Source organism: Carcharodon carcharias, chromosome 9 (assembly GCF_017639515.1).
Source record: "Carcharodon carcharias isolate sCarCar2 chromosome 9, sCarCar2.pri, whole genome shotgun sequence".
NCBI classification, from domain to species: Eukaryota; Metazoa; Chordata; class Chondrichthyes; order Lamniformes; family Lamnidae; genus Carcharodon; species Carcharodon carcharias.
The window spans coordinates 85,968,254-85,990,358 of record NC_054475.1 but is presented as its reverse complement, the minus strand read 5'-3'; the positions used below and the strand labels follow the sequence as shown (position 1 = coordinate 85,990,358).

Here is a 22,105-nt window from a genome sequence, read left to right as displayed (position 1 = left end):
TTTGTTTTGATGAGTTTTGAATCTGTGAGCTGTGGGTTCCTAGTCCAGTACCAGTACGAAAGGAACATCTCCATGTTTAGCTAGCCGACAGGAAATGTATATGGGAATTATCCCACCATTCTCTTCCAGAGTAAAACCAACAAGATCAACATCTGGGAGAGAGAGATTTTGTATTTTTAGAATGTCTAAAACTGATCTCAAACCCCTTAAAATAAATGTGCTCTTTGCTAAGGGTGAGATGCATCAAATACATGGCATCCTTAGCAGATGTGTAAATATAATTATTTTATTACTTGGAATATCTTTTAAAATATTAATGATTTCATTGTTTGTTAGGCAGGTTAAAAAAGGGAATTTGGACTCATGCCCTCATCCTGTTGTTACCATTCAGTTTTATTCTGAAACCTGTAAAAGGGGCAGGTTCAGAAAGCCCTGGTCTGGACTCTCACCAGGGATTTCACTGGGGGTGTAACAAGTGGGAAAACTGATTAGAATGTGTCCCACCCTGAAATCGACTCCAGGGAAAGGTCCAACATGGAGATTGTGGTTTCATCTAAAAATAGTGAGGAATTTCCTTGTGTCTAGTGTCATTTGAGACTCTCAAGTGCCAGGAGCTGGGTTGTTGGGTGTAATGCAAGAGGATAAAAGCCTGATTGTGGTTGTTTAATTTAGGATTCAGATACTAAGAACTTGCAAAATGCAGTCACTCTGTTCTATCATTGACAACATATAGTTCCTGTGTTAACATGAAATGGTCTGTTTAGCTGGCTAACATCCATTCCAAAACCACATGGATAAATCTGGTCACTCTAACATTCAATCTATTTCAGCTTTTTTTACTATGTTTTCCAGGTGCATTTCTTATTCCCTACACAATCATGCTGGCACTTGTTGGGATACCAATGTTTTTCTTGGAATCTTCCTTTGGGCAGTTTGCCAGCCTCGGACCTATTGCAGTGTGGAAAGCCGTGCCAGTGATGCAAGGTGTTTATTCAGCAACACAAGCTCAGCAACAATTTAAATATTTAACAATTCATGTCAATGAACTGGTTATATTTATCTTTTTTGATGCAGGTAGAAACCAGCTTTGCTGAAGTGCTGTTTACAGTCTGATGTACTGTACACTTTACAAAGGCTGGCAGTTATTAATGCTGAGGTTCATTTTTCAAGAGTTGTTGAATACCTGAGACTGTGTTAGTTTCACTTGTTTCTGGGGTCCCATTACATTATTGAAAGGGGTGGAAAGATTTGGATAAATAGTTTTCATTGGTCTAAAATGAAGGAGGGAATTCTGTCTCTCCTTGTGCTTTGTTGTGCCTCTAGAATATGAAACATGATGAAAAATGAATACAAATTAAGGAGAATTGTTCAAGGTGTTCAAAATCATGTGGGGTCTGGACACAGTAGAAAAGGAGAAACTGTTCCCACTCATGACGGATCAAGCATGAGAGGACACAGATTGAAAGTAATTGGCAAAAGCAATATGAGGAAAAGCTTTTCATGCAGCGAGTGATTAAGGTTTGGAATGCACTGCCTGTGAGTGCGGTGGAGGCACGGTCAATTAAAGCATTCAAAAGGGAATTGGAGTGTTATCTGAAAAGGAAGAATGTGCAGAGTAACAGGGAGAAGACAGGGAATAGCAATCATTCAGAAAGCCATTTCACATACAATGGGCCAAATGGCCTCCCTCTGCCCCATTACAATTGTGATTCTGTAACTTTTGAAGGAAAGAATGGTAGCATGGTTACTGATTCAAATTAAATCAAAATAACTGAGTATTGACCCAGAAGCAGTACAGAAAGGAAAATGTGCAATTTCTTTAAAATATCTGTGGAATCTGTCATTGTTTTTCAGGATGTTTAAAAAGGACTTCTGAGAGTTTGCATCAATTGTACAGGGATCAATTGTAATTTTCTTGGATAAAAATAGATACTGGTCCATGACCCTCTACATCTAATTTGTGTAATTTACCTCAGTCAGGATTTTATTTTCTTCTTTAATTTGAGAATTAGAATGATAAGAACCTCAAATTTATGCTTCATTATTTTCACTAGCACATCTCCAGTGGTGTTGCTTACAGTAGCATATAATGTGTTTAATAAGGAAAGAGACATTTAATGCCTATTGTATTATTATGCTGCACAGAGCTTTGTTTCATTAAGGCAAATGGGCTAAATTCTGAGGTCAATTAAAGATTAATTGGGCTGAATTATAAGGGGTGCCATGATCGCTGTTCTTACCAGCTAAAAAGTCGAGCTGAGCTGGCCCAGGGGAAGAATAGCTTCCTATCAGTCAGTTAACAGCAAATTGGCCATTAATAGGCTGAAGGTGGGATTTCCACCCATCAGGACAGGAAGTGTCACTTCAGAGCTTCCAGCCAATCAGAGGCTCTTAATGTATCAGTAGCACCAATTTGAGTGTTGGACACTGTCGGTACTGCAATTGGATGATGAGGAGATGAGCTGCAAGGATCAGAACTTTGAAAGTGTCTGGGGGGGATGTCAGTGAGAGGGAGATGGAAGCTGATGCTTAAGAGGCCATGGGGAGAGGACAACCTGAGGGGAGAGGGGTTTAAAATTAGAGGGACATTCCAATGGGAAAGAAAGTCCAGTGAATGATGAACCACCACCCCACCAGCCATCCACCCACAAGAAAATCCATTGGGCTGGCCGCCTGATGTGGGCCATTCCTGCCGCTGGTTAAATGCCAGCAGCAATGGAATAAGGCACATTAATTGCCTACTTTAGGGCCTTAACTGGCCCACTAGCGGGTGGGCTGCCTGACCCCACCCCCATCGCTGATATAATTGGGGTGGAGGCAGGGGCAGGCAGTTAGGCTGTGAGCTGAGCACCCTCTGGATTTACAGTAACTCCCCAACTTCAAACCTCCTGGCAGGAGCCAGTTAAATCCAGCCCATTGTTTCTTCTGTAGATTAAAATTGGCTTTGAATTCCTGGCATTTTGAATTCATGCACTAGTAATCCAGAGCCCAGGCAAATGATCTGGGGACATGCATTGACTTCCCACGACAGCAGCTGGAGGAATTTAAATTCAATTGATAAATCTGGAGTATAAATCTCAACTCAGTGTGGTGAATGTGACAGCTATAATCAATTGTTGTAAAACCCATCTGGTTCACTAATGACCTTTGGGGAAGGAAATCTGCTGTCCTTACCTGGTCTGGCCTACAGGTGACTCCAGACCCACAGCAATGTGGTTGACTCTTAGCTGCCCTCTGCAATGGGCTAGCAAGACACTCAGTTCAAGGGCAATTAGGGATGGGCAACAAATGCTAGCCTTGCCAGTGATGCCCACATCCCATGAAAGATGGGAAAAACAAACAGAGTCAGAAAATCATGGGGTAACAACTGACTCTCTTCTTGTGATCTTTATATGTTACATTAACCGAATAGCTTGACTAAAAAAAAATTGTGACATCTGAAGTTAGGTTGACTCAAATCTTAAATATATGTACACTGCAACCTTGCGGATCCAGAGATCTATTGTTCAGAAAAAACAGTAGTCTGGAAATTTCTGAGCAGACCCAAGCAGTTCTCTCAACGTCATTGACATCATTTTATCACAGCACTGTGGGAGTGGAATACAGTAGATACAGTATTTGGATAAGTAAAACAGTTTTTTTATTACTGCTTTATAATGTTTAATGTTTCGGGTAAATATTTATATCTGCAGCGTTTTCCGTTTCACCAACTTGTGGTTAAGCTCGAACATCATTCCAGAAAGTTCCAAAATCCAGAAGTGGCTTGCACCCAAGCATCCTGGACTGGAGAGGTTACAGTGGATAACTTTTAAGCCTAACCATTTGCATTTGGGTAGTTGTGAATAAACTATAGCTAAGTCTATTTTTTATTCATCCATTGGAACTGGGTGTCCCAGCACAGCCAGCATTTGTTGCCCATTCCTAATTGCCCTTGAGAAGGTGGTGGTGAGCAACCTATGTGAATCATTACAGTCTGTGTGGTGTTGCTCCAGCCACAGTGCTGTTAGGGAAGGAGTTCCAGAATTTTGATCTAGCAACAATGAAGGAATGGAGAAATAGTTCCAAGTCAGGATGGTGTGCGACTTGGAGGGGAACTTCCAGATCGTGGAATGGTGGCTGCCTGTGGGGCAAGACCTGTCCTGGTGCGGTGATGGAGGAGTTTGGGACAGTGGTTAAAAGACATACTCACAGAATCACACCTATGTCAGGCTGCTCCTTGAATGGCCAGAGGGATAACTCTCCCAATGTTGGCACAAATCCAATATTAATGAAATCATGTCTCCAGAACAATGGTTCAGGCCTTCGGAATAAAACTAGTCATGAGACAGAATCTATTTCTATCTAATAGTTTCTAATCTAATCTCCTGCTCCTTGTTCTATTTTAAGGTGTTGGGGTTGCCATGATCCTTGCATGTGTAATTGGTGACATTTCCTGCAGCTGCATCATCACCTACAGCCTGTACTACTTGTTCGCTTCCTTCCAATCTCCCCTGCCATGGGCAGACTGCTTCAGTTCATGGGACGCAGATGAAAAATGCAGCAGGACTCCCAAAGGTACTGTCTTAATGTTGAAGTTGAGGCTGTTCTCCTTGGAGAGGAGAAAGCTAAGAGGAGATTTGATAGAGATGTTCAAAATCACAAGGCGGCTGGATAGAGTAGGTAGGGGGAAGCTGTTTCTGCTCGTAAAATGAGAGGGCACAGATTTAAAGTGATTTGCAAACGTGGTGTGAGAACTTCTTCACTCAACAAGTGGTTTGGGTCTGGAATGCACAGTCTGGAAGTGTGGTTCAATCGAGACATTCAAAAAGACATTAGATGATTGTCTCTATTTAAATAATGTCATTGGGAAAAGGCAGGAGAATGGCACTAAGTCATGACGCTCAGTGCTGGCATGATGCACCAAATGCCTTCCTTTTGTACCGTAACAATTGTGATTCTGTGGGTAAAGTATAGACACCCACTGTTCATTTTCCATTCTGTTGGTCTGAATGAGAGACAAAACTTAATACTGTCAGTAACCATCATCATTGTGATCATACAGCAGAAATGCTTGGGTAGAAATCAGCAGCAGGAATCATGTCATTGAGTTAGTGTTCAGCAGAATTTTCTACAGCAATATATGTCCAGTCCAATGAGAAAGGAGGCACTGTTTGACCTGGTTCTTGGGAATGAGGTGGGCCAAGTAGATCAAGCGTCAATGGGAGGACATTTAGGGGGTAGTTATCATTGTATCATAAGGTTTAGGCTGACTAAGGAAAAGGACAATCAACAATCCAGGATAAGAAAAATTAACTAGGGGAGAACCAACTTCAATGGGGTAAGAATGTATCTGGGCCAAATATGTTGGTGTCAAGGGGTGGAAGAAAAAAGATCAGCTCATCAAAGGGCTAACTTCAATGAAGCTATGTTTCAGGCACAATCAAGGTATGTTGCCTCAAAAGGGAAAGGTAGGGCAAACAAATCCAGAGCTCCCTGAATGACAAAGGAGGTAGAAATTAAGATAAAAAAGAAAAAACATGCTTATGATAGGTGTCAATTAGAAAATACAATTGAGAATCAGGCTGAATACAGAAGGTTCAGAGGAGACGTGAGAAATCAAATAAGAGACGCAAAGAGGGAGTATGAAAAGAGACTGGCAGTTAACATAAAAGGGAATCCCAAAGCCTTTGATAGGCATACAAATAGTAAAAGGGTGGTAAAAGGAGGAGTAGGGCCAATTAGGGACCAAAAGAAGGATTTACTCATGGAGGTGGGGGAATAGATAAATTAATACTTTTCATCTGTCATTACCAAGGAAGTTTATGCTACCCAGACCATGATGAAAAGAGGAAATTCAATCACAAATTTCTAAAACTGATAATGAGGGGGTATTAGATAGGTTGTTTGTACTTCAAGTTGACAGGACATCAGGACCCGATGAAATGCATCGAAGGATGCTGAGGAAAGTCAGAGTGGAAATTGCAGAGACACTGGCCACAATTTTTCAATCTTACTTAGACTCAGTGGTGGTGCCAGAGGACTGGAAAATTGCAAACATTACCTGCTTGTTCAATATAAGGTATAAGGGTAAGTCGTGCAATTGAATGTCCATCTGTTTAATTATGGTGGTGAGAAAATATCTAGAAACTGTAATTCTGGACAGAATGCGTGGTCACATGGAATTTAGTCCATGTGGTGTTGGTATACCCACAGTGCTGTTAGGAAGGGAGTTACAGGGTTTTGACCCAGCGACAGTGATGGAACAGCTATATATTTCCAAGTCAAGACGGTGAATGACTTGGAGGGGAAATTCCGGGTGGTGGTGTTCCTATCTGCCTGCTGCCCTTTTCCTTTTAGATGGTAGTGGTCATGTGTTTGGAAGGAGCTGTCAAATGAGCCTTGGTAAATTGCTGCAGTGCATCTTGTAGGTAGTACACACTGATGCCACTGTGCGTCGGTGGTGGAGAGAGGGAATATTTGTGGATGTGGCACCAATCAAATGGGCTGCTTTATTCTGGATGGTGACAAGCTTCTTGCGTTATTGGAGCTACACTCATCCAGGCAAGTGGGGAGTATTCATTCACACTCCTGGCTTGTGCCTTGTAGATGGTGGACAGACTTTGGGGCATCAAGAGGTGAGTTACTTGTCGCATGATTCCTAGCCTCTGATGCACTCTTGTAGCCACAGTATTTATATAGCTATTCCAGTTCAGTTTCTGGTCAATGGTAACCCCCAGGGTGTTGTGAGTGTGGCATTCAGTGATGCTAATGCCATTGAACATCAAGAAGTGATGGATCGATTCTCTCTTGTTGGAGATGGTCATTGCCTGACATTTGTGTGGCACAAATGTTACTTGCCACTTGCCAGCCCAAGCCTGGATATTGTCCAGGTCTTGCTGCATTTGTGAAGCATAAAGGACAAGGGCAAGGAGATTATGTTGAATTTGTATAAGACATGAGTTAAACCTCAGCTAGAGTATGCAGACAGTTCTGGGTGCTGCATTTAAGGAAGCGTGTGAGGGAATTGGAAAATAGTTCCACGGTTCCTAAGGTCCCCATGCAGGTTGTGCACAAACTAAATTTAATGTGGCTTAACTAAACCACCTGCACATTCGAAAACAAATTGGAGGGTATGTTGGTGGGAGGAGCCATTTCTGTGCACCTTACCCAGTGTTAATTAACACTGTACACACAAATATTGGGCCTCAGACCTCATCACCATGAAACTGGCACAGTGAACCAATTAAATATGCTCAGCAGCAGTGGTTGTCGGGCATGTTGGGGGCCTGAAGTGTGCGGCCAGTATCGAGGGGTCAGGAGGGAAGGATTGATGCTCACCAGCCTGGAGGTTGGGGTTGGAATCCAGAAGGAGGTTCAGAGGTCAGGGGCCAGGCTTGGGTGGCAAAGTTTGGGGTTCTTGGGAATTGGAGTATTGACAATTGTGGTAAACAGGTAAACACGCCCCTTTTTTATACAAGACATTTAAGTTGGTTTTCCCTGAGGAAACCAATGTTGCTGGAGATGTTAGGATACATATTTTCATTTTCAAATGACTTAAAGTCTGCTTCAGGTGTGAGTAAAGGATACCTCCTGTTTGTCCTTACCCAATATTGTGAGAGGTGCACTTCCATTTGGGCATGTGTGGGCATTCTCCCACACTATTGGAAAAAAAAATTCTGAAGGACAGGATTAAGCTCCACTTGGAGAGGCAGGGATTAATGAAGAATAGTCAGTATGGCTTTATCAGCGATCATGTCTAACCAACTTGATTGAATTTTTTGAGGAGGTGACTAGTTGTGTAGATGAGGCTTGTGCAGTTGATGTAAGTCTACATGGACTTCAGTAAGGCTTTTGACAAGAACCCATATAGGAGAATGGCCAAGAAGGTAAGAACCCATGGGATCCTGGACAATTTGGCAAATTGGATCCAAAATTGCTTTAGTGGCAGGAAGCAGTGGGTGACGGTCAAAGGTTATTTTTGCGATTGGAAGCCTGTGACCAGTGGTGCACTGCAGGGTTCGGTGCTGGGTCCCTTGCTGTTTGTAGTGTGCATTCATGATTTATATGTAAATATAGGAGGTATGATCAGTAAGTTCGCAGATGACCCCAAAATGGATGGTGTCATAAATAGTGAGGAGGAAAGCTTTAGATTATAGGACGATATAGATAGATGAGCAGAGCAGTGGCAAATGGAATTTAATCCTGAGAAGCGTAAGGTGATGCATTTTTGGAGGACCAACACAGCAAGGAAATACACAATGAATGGTAGGACTGTAGGAAGTACAGAGGATCACAGTGACCTTGGTGTACATGTCCATAGGTTCCTGAAGGCAGCAGCACAGGTAGGTAAGGTGGTTAAGAAGGAATATGCAACACTTGCCTCTATTAGCCAAGGCATAGAATATAAGAGCAGGGAGGTAATATTGGTGCTGTATAAAGCACTATTTAAGCCAAAGCTGGAGTGTGCAGTTCTGGTCGCCACATTATAGGAAGGCACATCACATCCAATCACATATTGCACTGGAGAGGGTGCAGAGGAGATTCACCAGGATGTTGTCTAGGCTGGAGCGTTTCAGCTATGAAGAGAGACTGGATAAGATAGGGTTGTTTTCCCTAGAGCAGAGAAGGCTGAGGGGGGGCCTGATGGAGGTATACAAAATTATGAGGGCCATAGATAGGAGGAAACTTTTCCCCTTAGCGGAGGGGTCAATAACCAGGGGACATAGATTTAAGGTAAGAGGCAGGAGGTTTAGAGAGGATTTGAGAAACTTTTTTTCACCCAGAGGATGGTTGGAATCTGGAACACACTGCCTGAGGGGCCAGTAGAGGCAGGAACCCTCAACATTTAAGAAATATTCAGATGAACACTTGAAACGCCATAACACACAGGGCTACAGACCAAGTGCTGGAAAATGGGATTGGAATAAATAGGTTCTTGATGGCCAGCATGAGCACGATGGGCCGAAGGGCCTGTATCTGTGTTTCATAACTCTGACTCTATTTTTGATATTACAGACTCTGTAGATCTGGAAAATGGGCAGTACATGGCCGAATTTAATCACTAGTGTATTTTTCTAAATCTCCAGATTTCTTTGTTTGTGGCTCACGTATTCTCTCTGTCTGTGCATGCCCAGGAATCATTTTCTTTATTACAAGATGTGATGCGCTACTTTACCATTTCTGAAGCTGGGAGAGTGAACTTATTGAGGTCATTGATCTGTGCAGTAATGGGATTAATTATTAGATAGGAGTTGTTGTTCATTCCCTGAGCCATTACTGAAAGATTACCTGACAGTAGGGATAGGAAATCTTGAAAGTATTGGAGTTAGGATTTGCTCATCAGAATGACCTAAGATGTAGGTGACAACACAGAAGCAGAAATTCAGAGAATCCTTGACAGTGTGACATTTGAATCTGTGTGGGGGATTGGCGATAGGTGCCTGGTTTAACTGGAATAAGGAGCCTGAGACCTGGGCCAGAATTTCACAGCCTCGCCGCGGCATGTCTGCCCCCAGTAGATGCCACGAGCCGTTTAAATCTCCATTCAAAACAAAAACAGAATTACCTGGAAAAACTCAACAGGTCTGGCAGCATCGGCGGAGAAGAAAAGAGTTGACGTTTCGAGTCCTCATGACCCTTCAACAGAACTGGTTCCGTTCTGTTGAAGGGTCATGAGGACTCGAAACGTCAACTCTTTTCTTCTCCGCCGATGCTGCCAGACCTGCTGAGTTTTTCCAGGTAGTTCTGTTTTTGTTTTGGATTTCCAGCATCCGCAGTTTTTGTTTAAATCTCCATTCAATTTGGTGGGACCATAATAACTGCCGTCAGGAGAGGCTGTAAAATCCTGGCCCTGGTGTCATGATTGGAAGGAGCAGAGAGGCAGGGATTTGGGCCCTGAGCTCAGTGAAACATCTCTCCATACGTGAGAAATAATATAGTAACAATCACATGGTTAGCACAGATCTGGGGAAACAATGGACACCCTTGGAGAAAAGTCCTCACTCATTTGCTTGTGCTCCACAGTGCTGACTTTTTGTAAGCTCCGAACTGAATGTGTGAGGCACATTTGTTTAAAGTGCTAATTGCTGTTGTCATTAGTGTGAGCTGGGAAAGGCTGATGTGAGCTATGAGGGGGAGAGCTCCTGAACCCAGTACACAGGACGTACAGAGTCCAGGTGGAGTCGGTCATGTTGTTTGTGATTGGGGCCAGTTGTAGTAGCCAATTCACAAGCTGCTCTCTGGCAGTCCTGCCCTCTCAAACACAGGCCTCCTGTGGATATGTCACTTCCCTTTGCTCCAGCCCCTGTAGCACAGGATCTTCTGTCTGTTTCAGCTGCTTTCCTGACCTGTCAATGTTCAGGGCCTTCAGTGATAGTGAAGTTTCTCAGGACACAGCACCAACCCTCATTACTCTCTTTGGAAAGAATTGAGTTACACTCCCAGATCTGATCTGATGTGTCTTTCCAATGTCGTGATGTCTCTCTGTGACCTATCTGCTGGGCCTGAGCACCTGGTTGTCCCTCTCCTTCATCTCGGTCTGTGGGTGATGAAAAAGTTTCATCAGCCACAACAGCTGTGTGTAAACACCCGTCAAATGGTCCCCCTGGCCCGGTTATGTGTACTATTCTTGAATTGTGCTCAGTGAAAGCATCATGAAGGCCCCAATGTGTTGCTCTTTCACATACAGGATGTGCAGTCATGCTTCACAGACTATCTGCACTTTTAGGGAGTGGAAACCCTTTCTTTAGATGTAGCTTTGTGGGTTCTGAAAGGGAGCTTTAGGGTCTTGTCAATCAATCCAAGCAGTCTGGGAGAGCCAATAATTTAACAGTTCAATCCTCCCATCCTTTGCTCCACCTCAGACATTTCCCAGTTAATGAATTCTCCAGCCCCTACAGAGTAGGGTGTTAGTGATCTGTCAAACACTGTCCCTCACTGCCCCATGTCTAACCTGACACAGTTTCCCTTGTGGATGTCTGGAAGGATCCAGACCGATGAAGGTTGAGGATGTGATCACCTTCACTTCCATTGTGAGGGATTTGCAGCACATGGACTGTAGTATAAGGTATGTACAGGGTTAATGTAGGGCTCAGTACATTCCTGCCACACAGTGATGTAAGAACATATATGACCCAGACCTAGGGCCAGAGATATGTTAAGGCCTAGATAGCTCCATGCCAGTACCCTTTGCTGTATATGTGTTTAGTTATGAGTAGTGAAAAAAGACTTGCTGTTAACATGCAAAAGACTATGAAGACTACCTTAATGTTGGAGGTGATTCAGAGGAGATTTACTGGATTGATACCTGGAATAAGTGGGTTCTCTCCTGAAGAAAGGTTGGACAGACTGGGCTTGTTCCACTGCAGTTTAGAAGAGTGAGGGGTGACATGGTTGAAATATGTAAAGCCCTGAATAGTCTTGACAAGTGGACATGGCAAGGCACATGACCCAGACCTAGGGTCAGTGTGATGTTGGCCAGAGATGGGTTATGAATTAGATTTGGAGATAGCTCTATGCCTGTACCCTTTACAGTATATAGTTACAAATGGTTAATAAAGACTTTCGGTTAACATACAGAAGACTATAATTACTCCCTTAACAAGCACATTCTGTGACCATTACCATTACAAGGTGGACCAAGGCTTCAAGTTAACACAGAATTGGTCACACAGTCGGCTGAACTAACACTAATCACTGACAATGCAAAGTCAATTTCGTCAACATCTCCAGAAATATCAATCTAGGGGTCTTCATATTCTCTGGGCAGTGTTTCTGTGAATATGATGTGGTTTCTTCCTGTGGGGCTTCCCTCATTGGACATCCTGCCTCTGGTTCTGTTCCTTCCCTCCCTCTAATAAAGGAAAATGGAGAGGCACAGCTCTGGAGTGGCCAGCCTTTAACAATTTGCTCAAGAATAGATCACATAATGGTGTTCTGATCATGATCATAACATGATAGAACTTCAGATTCAGTTAGAGGGTGTGAAGTGTGGGTCTAAAATTAGTGTCTTAAACTGAAATTAATACAATTATAAGGGTATGAGGACAGAGTTGACTAAAGTGAACTGGGAAAATTGGTTAAAAGGCAGGACAACAGAGAAGCTGTGGCAAACATTTAAGGAGATATTTCTTAACTATCAGCAGAAGATATGTTCCATTGAGAAAGAAAGCCTCTATGAGAAAGATAAACCACCAACTAAGGAAGTTAAAGATAGTAGAAATTGAAAGAAAAAGCATATAATTCTGCAAAGATTAGTGGTATGTCAGACAATTGGTCAGATTTTTGAAACCAGCAATGAATGTCTAAAAAAAATAAGGAAGGCAATATTAGATTACGAGAGAAAGCTAACTATAATTATAAAAAAAAGATAGTATGAGTTTCTGTGAGTATTTAAAAGGTAAAGTGTAACTAAAGTGAGCTTTGGTCCCTCAAAGGCTGAGGCTGGGGAATTAATAATGGGAAACAAGGAACTGATGGAAGCATTGAGCAGACATTGTGTCTATCTTCACTGTAGAAGGCACAAAGATATCCCAAGAATACTTGAAAATCAAGAGGTAAAAGGGAGGGAAGAAGTTAAAACAATCACTCGAGGGGAAAGATACTGGGAAAACAATTAGGAATAAAGGGTGATAGTCCCCTATGCCTGATGGCCTGCATCCTCAGGCCTTAAAAGAAGTAGCTACACATTGGTTGATTCCCCCATAACATGACCCCTACTCAAACTGATCTTAAAGTGACAGTCATCACATCCCTCCCCCCACCTCCTTAAATCTTTTGTACATTTTTTCAGTTAATAATTGCTTTAAACAATTGAACCAAGAATTTTCTGGATTGTAGAAATAAGCACATATGTCGTTAACCCGGACCTCAATTACACAACACATACAATAGAACCCCTAGTTATAAATTAAGTCTTTGGGGTGGTTTTCGAATTCAATTCAACTGGCTTAGTTTGACAGGTTGTGAGGCTTCTACTGAATCGACATTTTCTGGAACTGTACTAACGGGTACCTCCTTTGCTACAAACAATTCATTATCATTAACTTACACAAGGATGTCCTTGACGTTTTTTACAGGTTGACTAGAATCTCTGGAGTACACAGGCTCGCCAACACTCGGTGATAACACTGACTGCGGAAGTGCCTCTCTAACCCCAAGTGGTAAATGTGCTTCCGAATGACCCATCTGTCTATCCTTCCCTGATACAAAAGAGTTCCAGTCTCAGAGGCCACCCTTCCGGGAATTCACCTGGGACCGCTACAACGTTTTTCACGTACATATTTCCATTAGTCGGGATCTTCTCAGCTCTACTGTGAGAATCATGACTTGTCTTCTGGTTGCACTGACTTGACTCTATTCTCCCCTGCAAATTTGGAAACACAAACCTTAACCTCATCCTGAGATGATGTTTCATAAATAGTTCAGCAGGAGGAGCACCTGTTGTAGTGTGTGGGTGGTGCAGTAACTCAGCAGAAAACGTGAGACCCTTGATGCTGAAGATCCATCTGGTGATAGTTTTTTCATGCCAGAGGTAAAAGATTGGTCAGCTCTCTCGGCTAAACTGTTCAATGCTGGGTGATAGGGCGCTGTCTTTGTGTTTTATACCACTGAGAGTGGTGATGTTTTGAAACTCCACACTCGTGAACACTGCCCCATTATCAGACACGATCAGTTCAGGCAAACAACGAGCTGCAAAACAAGGCCGCAGCTTTTCGATGGCCGCCATCGAAATCGGTGTCTTCACCTCAAAAATTTCTATCCACTTGGAGCGTGAATCAGTTATGAGGAGGAACATTGTAACCATAAATCATCCATCATAATCAACATGGATGCAGACCTATGGCCGGCCAGGCCATTCCCAGGAATGTAGTGGGAGCTGTGGCTGGCACGCTTTGTTGCAGCTGGCACTGTTGGCAGTGCCTTACCATGTTCTCAATATCAGTGTTGATTCCAGGCCAACATACATAACTCCTGGTTAACATTTTCATTTTCAAGGTACCAGGGTGTCTACTGTGTTGTTTCATCAGGATTAGCTTCCTGCCCGGCACAGGAACGACCACTCGTGCTCCCCATAGCACAATACCATTTTGATTGGATAGAGTAGGATTTTAAATCCCCTGAAGTGGCCTCATTTCCCCATTCCGTAAGAATTTTATCTCACACTCCAGATAACAGTGGATCCCAACTAGTCCACACTAGTTGTTTCACACAGACTGGTAGTGTATCCAAAAGTTTAAGGCCAAAAGCATTTCTTGAGAAATAGGTGTACATGTAATACTTTCTCTCAAGGGCAAGTGACTTAGGACATCTGCATTCGCAATGTTTGCCCCTGGTTGGTGTTTGAAGGTGTATCCATATGTGGCCAGGATCAATGCCCCCCTCTGAATCCTCACAGAGGCTACTGGTCGAATAGACTTGTTCTCCTTAAAAAGGCCTAACTGTGGCTTGAGGTCTGAAACAATAGAGAAATGTCTCCCATGTAGATATTGATGGAACTTTTTGACACTGAAAGCTATTGATAGGCCCTCTTTTTCGATTTGTGAATAGCCTCCTTCAGCTACTGGTAGGACGTGTGTCAAGAACATTATCGGCCTCTCTGAGCTGTCAGCCATCTCATGTGACAACACTGCCCCAAATCCACATGGAGAGGCATCACATTAGTTCTATCCATGGGTCGAAGTGTACAAGTAGGTTTGAAGACTGCAGCAATTGCTTCACCTTGTTGAAAGCTGTTTCCTGAGGAGTTCCCCAAAACCAGCAGTGGTTCTTCTTTAGTAGGGGGTGTACGGGGGTCAGCGCAGTGGATAGATTTGGCAAAAACCGCTCAAAATAATTGACTATTCCTGGAAATGATTTAATTTCAGACATGTTCATGGGGGAAGGTACTTCTTTTATGACCCTGACTTTCTCCTCGACAGGTGTAGCCCTTGATCATTGATCCTGTGTCCCAGGTAAGTCAACTCCTGGGCTCGAAAAGAGCACTTTCCTTTCTTGAGGCGGACTCCAACCTCCTGAAATCTTTTTAACGTCTATTCTAAGTTTGCCAGATGTTCAGTTTCAGTGGCCGCAGTGATGAGTACATCGAGGTACACGACAGCCTATGGTAACCCCCTGTAGTAGGCTCTCCATTGCGCATTGGAATGTTGCACATGCCAATGACAACAAAAGGCAGGCGCGTGTATTGAAAAAGCCCCCTGTGGGTGTTTATTGTGTCATATCCTCGAGAGCCGTCATCCAAGGCAAGCTGTTGATAGGTGTGATTCATGTCCAAATGCATGGTAGCTAAATCTGCCGATGACACAAAGGTAAGTTGAAAATTCATTGTCAAGATGACATAGAGCCTAAAAAGGGATATAGACAGATTAAACGAGTGCATACTATGGGAAATGCAGATGGTGTATACTATGGGAAAATGTGAAATTGTCCACTTTGGCAGAAGCATAGAAGAGCAGTCTGTTATTTGAATGGAGAAAGGCTGCAGAACTCTATGGTGCAGGGGAATCTGGGTGTCCTGTCACATGAATCACAAAAAGTTAGTATGCAGTTACAGCAAGTCATTAGAAAGACAAATTGAATATTGGTATTTATTAGATGGGGAATCAAATATGAAAGTAGGGAAGTGTTCTTACAGTTATACTTGGCCTTAGTTAGACTGTACCTAGAGTACTATGTAGAGTTTTGGAGCAGGATTTTTAGTTTGGCACGTGGGTGTGATCGGCGGGTCCGGGATCGGCCAGGGAACGGACCACCGATGCGATCAGCCCCCGACCGTGAATTCACTCTGGCTCACCAATTAACAGGCAGCCAAAGTGAAGTGCTCACTGAAAGGCTCAGCACTGCCGGGGTAGGGATGGGAGGAGGGCGAGTGCTGAAGGAAGTGTGGGTCTGGGTGAGCGTTCGCAGAAAGCTCCCTGTAGGCAGAGAGCAGCTTCAGAGTTGAAGACCTGAACAACCTAAACTAAGGGTCACAGAAACCAGAAGAAAAGTGTCCTAGCTTCCTAATCTGTCACCTGAAAATGTAGGTAATAAGACATTTATTTTTATTTTATCATTGCAACCTCATGGATAATGTTTCCTGAAAAATGCAAAGGCCACCTGGCCAATTCACCCGCCTGCCAACCATAATGTTGGACGGGCAACGAAAAGTGTCTGTTAATTGTGCCGTTAATGGACACCTTACTTAAGAAAGGATATAATTGCGTTAGAAATGGTCCAGAGAAGGTTCTCCTGACTGATATCGGGATGAAGGGTCTATCTTATGAGGAAAGGTTGAGCAGGTTGAGCCTATACTCATTGGAGTTTAGAAGAATGTGAGGTGATCTTATTGAAACATACAAGATGCTGAGGGAACTACTCATGTGGATGCTGAGAGGATATTTCCCCTTGTGTGGGCTCTAGAACCAACAAACTGATTAAAAATTAAGGGTCTCTCATTTAAGACTGAGATGAGAATTTTTTTTTCTCTCTCAGAGGGTCATTTGTGGACTTATCTTTCCCAGAGAGCATTGGAGGCTGGGTCATTGAATATATTCAAGGCTGAGTTTGATGGATCTTTGATTGACAAGGGAGTCAAGGGTTATGGGGGGCAGACAGGAAAGTAGAGTTGAGACCAAAATCAGATCAGCCATGATCTGATTGAATGGCAGAGCAGGCTCGAGGGGCTGAATGGCCTATTTCTCCTAATTCTTGTGTCCTTGTGTTCTGTAGCAGCAAAGTGGTGGCTTCAATTCTCTTTCTGGTCAACTGATATATGCTTCCATCAGGTGACCATGGATCTCTCTCGAGAAACTCCACATACTGGTTTGTTTTGCAGACCTGCTTTTCAGGCAAAACGTTAAGGGGTCAACTTTTACATGGGTAATTTTTTCAAAGGAATCCATAAGGTAATGGGTAAGTGGCACCTAGGCCCAGCTGTTTATTGTCCCAAATCTTCCAATTAGGATCAGAACTTCTATCTCCAACCCTGATCAGACAAATAATACCAACTTGCATTCCTCTGGTTTTTCTGGCCATTCTTCTGACGGAGGACCTTGCAGAATTCAATCAGTGCAGGAAACTTCGAGACATCAATGAAGGGAATCCACATTGAAACCCAGCCCTCTTTTTACACCAGCTACCGTATTCTGGTAAGCAAAGAGTTTAAATGTCGCAAAGCTACTTTGAAAAGAGATGGAGAGAAGGTACGTGTGTAAGGGGGTATGGTGGCAGGTTGGCAGCTGGGTAAGGTAGTAGGTGGCTAGGGTAGTGGGTGGTTAGGGTGGACAGTGGGTGGGTGAGTAGGGTGGCAGGTGAGTAGGGTGGCAGGTGGGTAAGGTGGTAGGTTCGTGAGTGGGTAGGTGGGTCGGCGGGAGTGGGGGTGTTGGTAGGAGTCAGGGATCGGGAGTGGAGTCAGCTGATTGGGCTAATCAGGTTGGGTCAGGGGCAGTGGGGAGGGCTGGGGGTAGCTGGGGTGATCAGAGGAGTAGTTGGAGACTAAGGGGAGTCAGGGTGGGGAGTTGGGCAGTCAAGGGGGAGTCAGGCAGCATCAATGTGGGTGATTGAGGGGTCAGTTGTATAGATACCCAGGAGTTAGACTAGAATTTGTCACTCTAACATTTCCTGGATAACTATTCGGGTAAATAAGTTGGACAATACAAAATCTCTGACTCTAACTCAGAATTGGAGTCTTTTCGAAGGGTCCTAGGGCACAGGGTAATTGCCGATCGGAAGTTCCTGGGCATTTCTCATGGAATCAGTGCATTGCGATTTCCAGGGGGCCCCTGTGATACATATTTTGGGGTACTTCCTGTCTCTGAAAGAACATCTGAGCCGCTATCTCTCACTATCTCTGTGTGTCTTTATTAAAGAGCATCCCCCATCTGCTACACCCCAGGATAGGAAGCAGTAGGGTTGCCGACTGTGATTAAGTGTAGTCCTAGAGGTTTCATTACATGACTTGTCCCCAAGCTCCAGCCATTAGTTGGCCAACACATCCATCCCTGTGATGTACTGCCTTCCTATGCCAATTGGAAAGCAAAAAGACTCATTACCCAATTGGACGATGCTTGACTGTCAGTCAAACAGCCTTTCACCCCACCATTGCCAGTATTTTTATATCTGGTAAAGAGAATATTCAAAGAAATTTTTTTTTAAAATAATTTTTAATGTCCCTATGATTTTTCTCCAGGTTGCACACAGCAGTGTCTTGGAGACTAATCTCCAATTCCTGGAGGGTTGACAACCCAAGCATCACTTGTTCCTGTGGTTTCAGTGCTGTCCAGGGGTTCGGGAAGAGAAGGAAAGGAAAGGGCCAGGACATTGGAAACTTTCACACTGATGGTGCCCAGCCATTGATCTAGGCCTTGGTTCAGGGAGATTGCACTCAGTCGGCATTCACAAGGGTCCAATTGACAAGGGCTGAGCACCCCCTCTCTCTCTCTAGGAAGGCCAAAGATGATGATTAAGGACACAACTTGCGGGGGTTCATTTATTTACTTTTTGCTTCTGTAGTTGATCCATGCACCCTGGGCAAAATTTTTCGTTCAGTGGGCCAACCTGCTCAAGCATACAATGATGCACGTTGACGTCGGGCAAGCATCCTGACATCAATGCACAGTCACGCGATATTTCCGTCAGCAGGCGTGGGCTGGAATCAGCAGTGCACCCTATGGTTGGCGGGCAGGCGGAAAAGGTCAAGCGGCCTTTGCATTTTTTAGGAAACCTCATCCACGGCAGGGGAATGAAGTTTCCCAAAGCAAATAAAAATAAAATAAAACTTGTAAAACTTAATTAATAACATGTCCCTGCTCCTGTGACAGAGCCACACAAGGGGACATGTTTTATTATCTTATTTATTTCTTTATCTTTCTTTGAAAATGCTTCATCTCCCTGAGGCAGCTCTGTGCCACAGGGAGATTCTGAAGCGGCACATGCGTGAAGTACACACTCGCCCCCCTTGCCTTCCTCCCCCCGCCCGCACAGACAGCGCTCAGCGCTGCCGCTCACCTTTCACACTGGGGGGCCCTTAATTGGCCAGCCCACTGAGCCCACCCGACAAGGGGAAGATTCTACTCCCTGTCTCCAATTGAGCTGTTTATTACGCTTCTCCGATCAGCTAATCTCTCCCCACCAAAATCACAAGCAATAAAAAATCTTCCTGCCTTAGTTGACAAGTACCAACAGAAGGAATTATGGTACGTGTAATTATTTTAATGAATAACGAATTCAACATGATTGTAGGGATTATACTCTGATTCTGAAATTTTTGGGCTATGATCTCTGAAAAAGTCGGGTTGGAATTTACCTGAAATATATGAAAAACCATGGGCAGGATTGTAAGCCCCGCAGGTGGGCACACACCCAATCCGATCAGGTGTAAAATAGTGCACGATGACCTCGGGCAAGCGTCCCAACATCATGGTGCACTCGCACAATATTTCACTCAGTGGGTGCGCACAAGAGTCTCAAGCGCGCTCACCAATAATTAAGAGGCCTATTAAGGCCCTTAATCAATTAATTTAAACCTATTTTCTCTGCCCATCCAACCTCACAGTTGGCGGGTGGGTGAATCGGCCAGGAGGCCTTTTGATTTTTCAGCAAACGGGCGGAATGAGATTTTTACAGTTAAGTAAAAAATAACTATAAATCATTGGGCAGAATTTTTATTCTGTTGATGTTATTGTGAGTGAGACCCATGTCAGGGCATTTTGTCAGATTTTAATAACCTTTCTTTTTGATTTTAAAATTGTTCAGCTTCCTGCCTTCAGGGGTCTTTCAGTTTGCGCTCCCCTGTGCAGGTGTAGACTGTTGCACTCGCATTCCACCCGCCCCCACCACCGCAGCGCTGGGGTTCTCAGTGCACCTTTCACAGTGGCTGCCCGTTAATTGTCCAGCCAGTGTAAGATCACGGTCGGGGACCGATCGCGGGCAGCGGAACATTTCCCGGCCTTTCCTGGGCTCGCTCGCCATGCTTGCCCAACAACCCAAAAACTCTGCCTTATTTTTATTTTCGGTTGAAATCATGGGTCGACCTTTACATGAGATTGAATTTACAGGAGTATCTACAGTAAGTAAAGAGGCCAGGCCTGAGCAGGAGCTATTGCAAGGCATTTGCAGCTGAGATCTGGGCACATAGCCAGGTTTATCAGGGATTCATTCAGATGCCAGGTTTAATGGGCGGACATAAAGAAAGAAATGAGAAAACTTAGGGAGATTGTACTTTTGCACGTAACGTGTGCTTTAAAAGGTCACACAATTACGCACATGATTTGTTTAAGTGTAAAGTTCAAACTACAGTTAACACTAAAAACCATGCCGCACAATGCATTAGAAAGAAAGAAGGCTGCAGGGTAAATTATTATAATGCAGTCACTGGTTACCATGGGGTCATGTACTACTATAGGATTACCAGCTGGTCATTTATTTTCACAGGGTCAGGTTTTAATGTCGGTTCATATATTAACATCGAATCATGTGTTGCAATGGAGATTACCTGTGGCTTGGGGCTAATACGTTACAGTAAGAGGGTCATGTGTAACAGTTGGGGTTATGTATGCAAATAAGATCGTGATTTATGATGGGGGTCATTCAAGTCCCACCAACCAACCAGTAAGTCCTGGAAATTCTTCCATAACAATGTGTATTTAATGTTGAAGGACTTCCATGGCAATCATGACTCTTTGAAGAAACTGCACACCACCTTTCAAATAAAATCTCCCAATAGTGGCAAGTGAGCACTGATGTTAGAGTTCTGTTATCTTTAACCTCTCTACCCTCACACCCCAACCACCCCCCCCTCCCCCACCCCCACACCCACCAACCCTATTGGCCAGCAGCACAGGTAAATTTTCCTTTTGAACTTATTGCTAGACTAATACCTCAAGGCCCCTGTGTCTGTGTTCCTGTGTCTGTTTTGATCATCAAGGCTTTAGCTGTATTTTATTCTAGCTAAATTTTTAACACTTTCGTAGACTGAGACAATTGCTTAACACCAGAGCTTGACTGTGCTGTGAGTGGAATGTGCAGACTGTGCCTCTGTGTTCTGACCCATCTGTAACCTCTCCCATGTAATAAAAGGGATTGGACTGATTCAGTCATAGTGAAACAGTGACCCTGATTATATCACTAAAAATGACAGCATCATTCCCAATGCAATGTCGTTCTAAGACATATTCCACATTTTCTAGATCCGCTCTGCAATCTCAGTCTGGGTGATGGATATTTTGAAATCTGAACACGACATGGCTGCATGTAAACAATGGAACTTGTCCAATCGGATCAGAAATCGATGTTCCTCACCAGGGCCCAAGTGAGCAATACTGGAAGTAAGTAAATTACTACAGATAGTGGCACCTATAACCTGCACAGCTGTACCAGTAGCTTCCTCTTGAGAAGGTTAGTTGGGCGAATGTGCTGTTTAATGAGTGAAAAGCTGTTTGATTTAGATAGAGGTACTATTTACATCATATACCTGTTACAAAATAACACCACAACAGGGGTCCTTTCATTAGCTAAAGGCTCCCTGGTTTCTAACACTGCAGGTTTACTTAAACAATATTTGAATAATGAAACATTTATTGAACATTTTTATTTACTTCTTCAAGGATGAGATTCACCACTTGAATTCCTAAACATTAAATGTTTCCAATTATCTGTGACTGATATCCCTTTCTCTGTGTTTTAATTTTATACTGTATTGTTTTTAACCCTTAGACCTGGGAACTATGGGAGCTGGTGCCATGTTTAACAATATAAAGGAACTGAATTCATTGGGAGACACAGTGACTAACCCAGGGAGTTTTAACAGTGCAATGTAAGGCACTGGACAGTGCAATGAAGCACTCACCAAGGCTCCTTAGGCAGCACTTTCGAAACTCATGAACACCACCATGTAGAAGGATAAGGGCAGCATATACATAGGAACACTACCACCTGGAAGTTTCCCTCCAAGTGACTCACCATCCTGACTTGGAAAAATATCCACATTCCTTCACTGTAGCTTGGTCAAAATCCTGGAACTCCCTTCCTAATAGCACTGTGGGTGTACCCACACCACATGAATTGCAGATGTTCAAGAATACAGCTCACCAACACATTCAGAAGGGAAACTAGGTAATGGGAAATAAATGCTGGTCCAGCCAGCAAAGCC

General features: G+C 43.6%; 1 pseudogene; it reads left to right on the top strand.

The window, feature by feature from the left end:
* The first annotated feature begins 863 nt into the window (after positions 1-863).
* Positions 864-22,105, top strand: part of LOC121282118 — a 61,084-nt pseudogene continuing 39,842 nt past the window's right edge.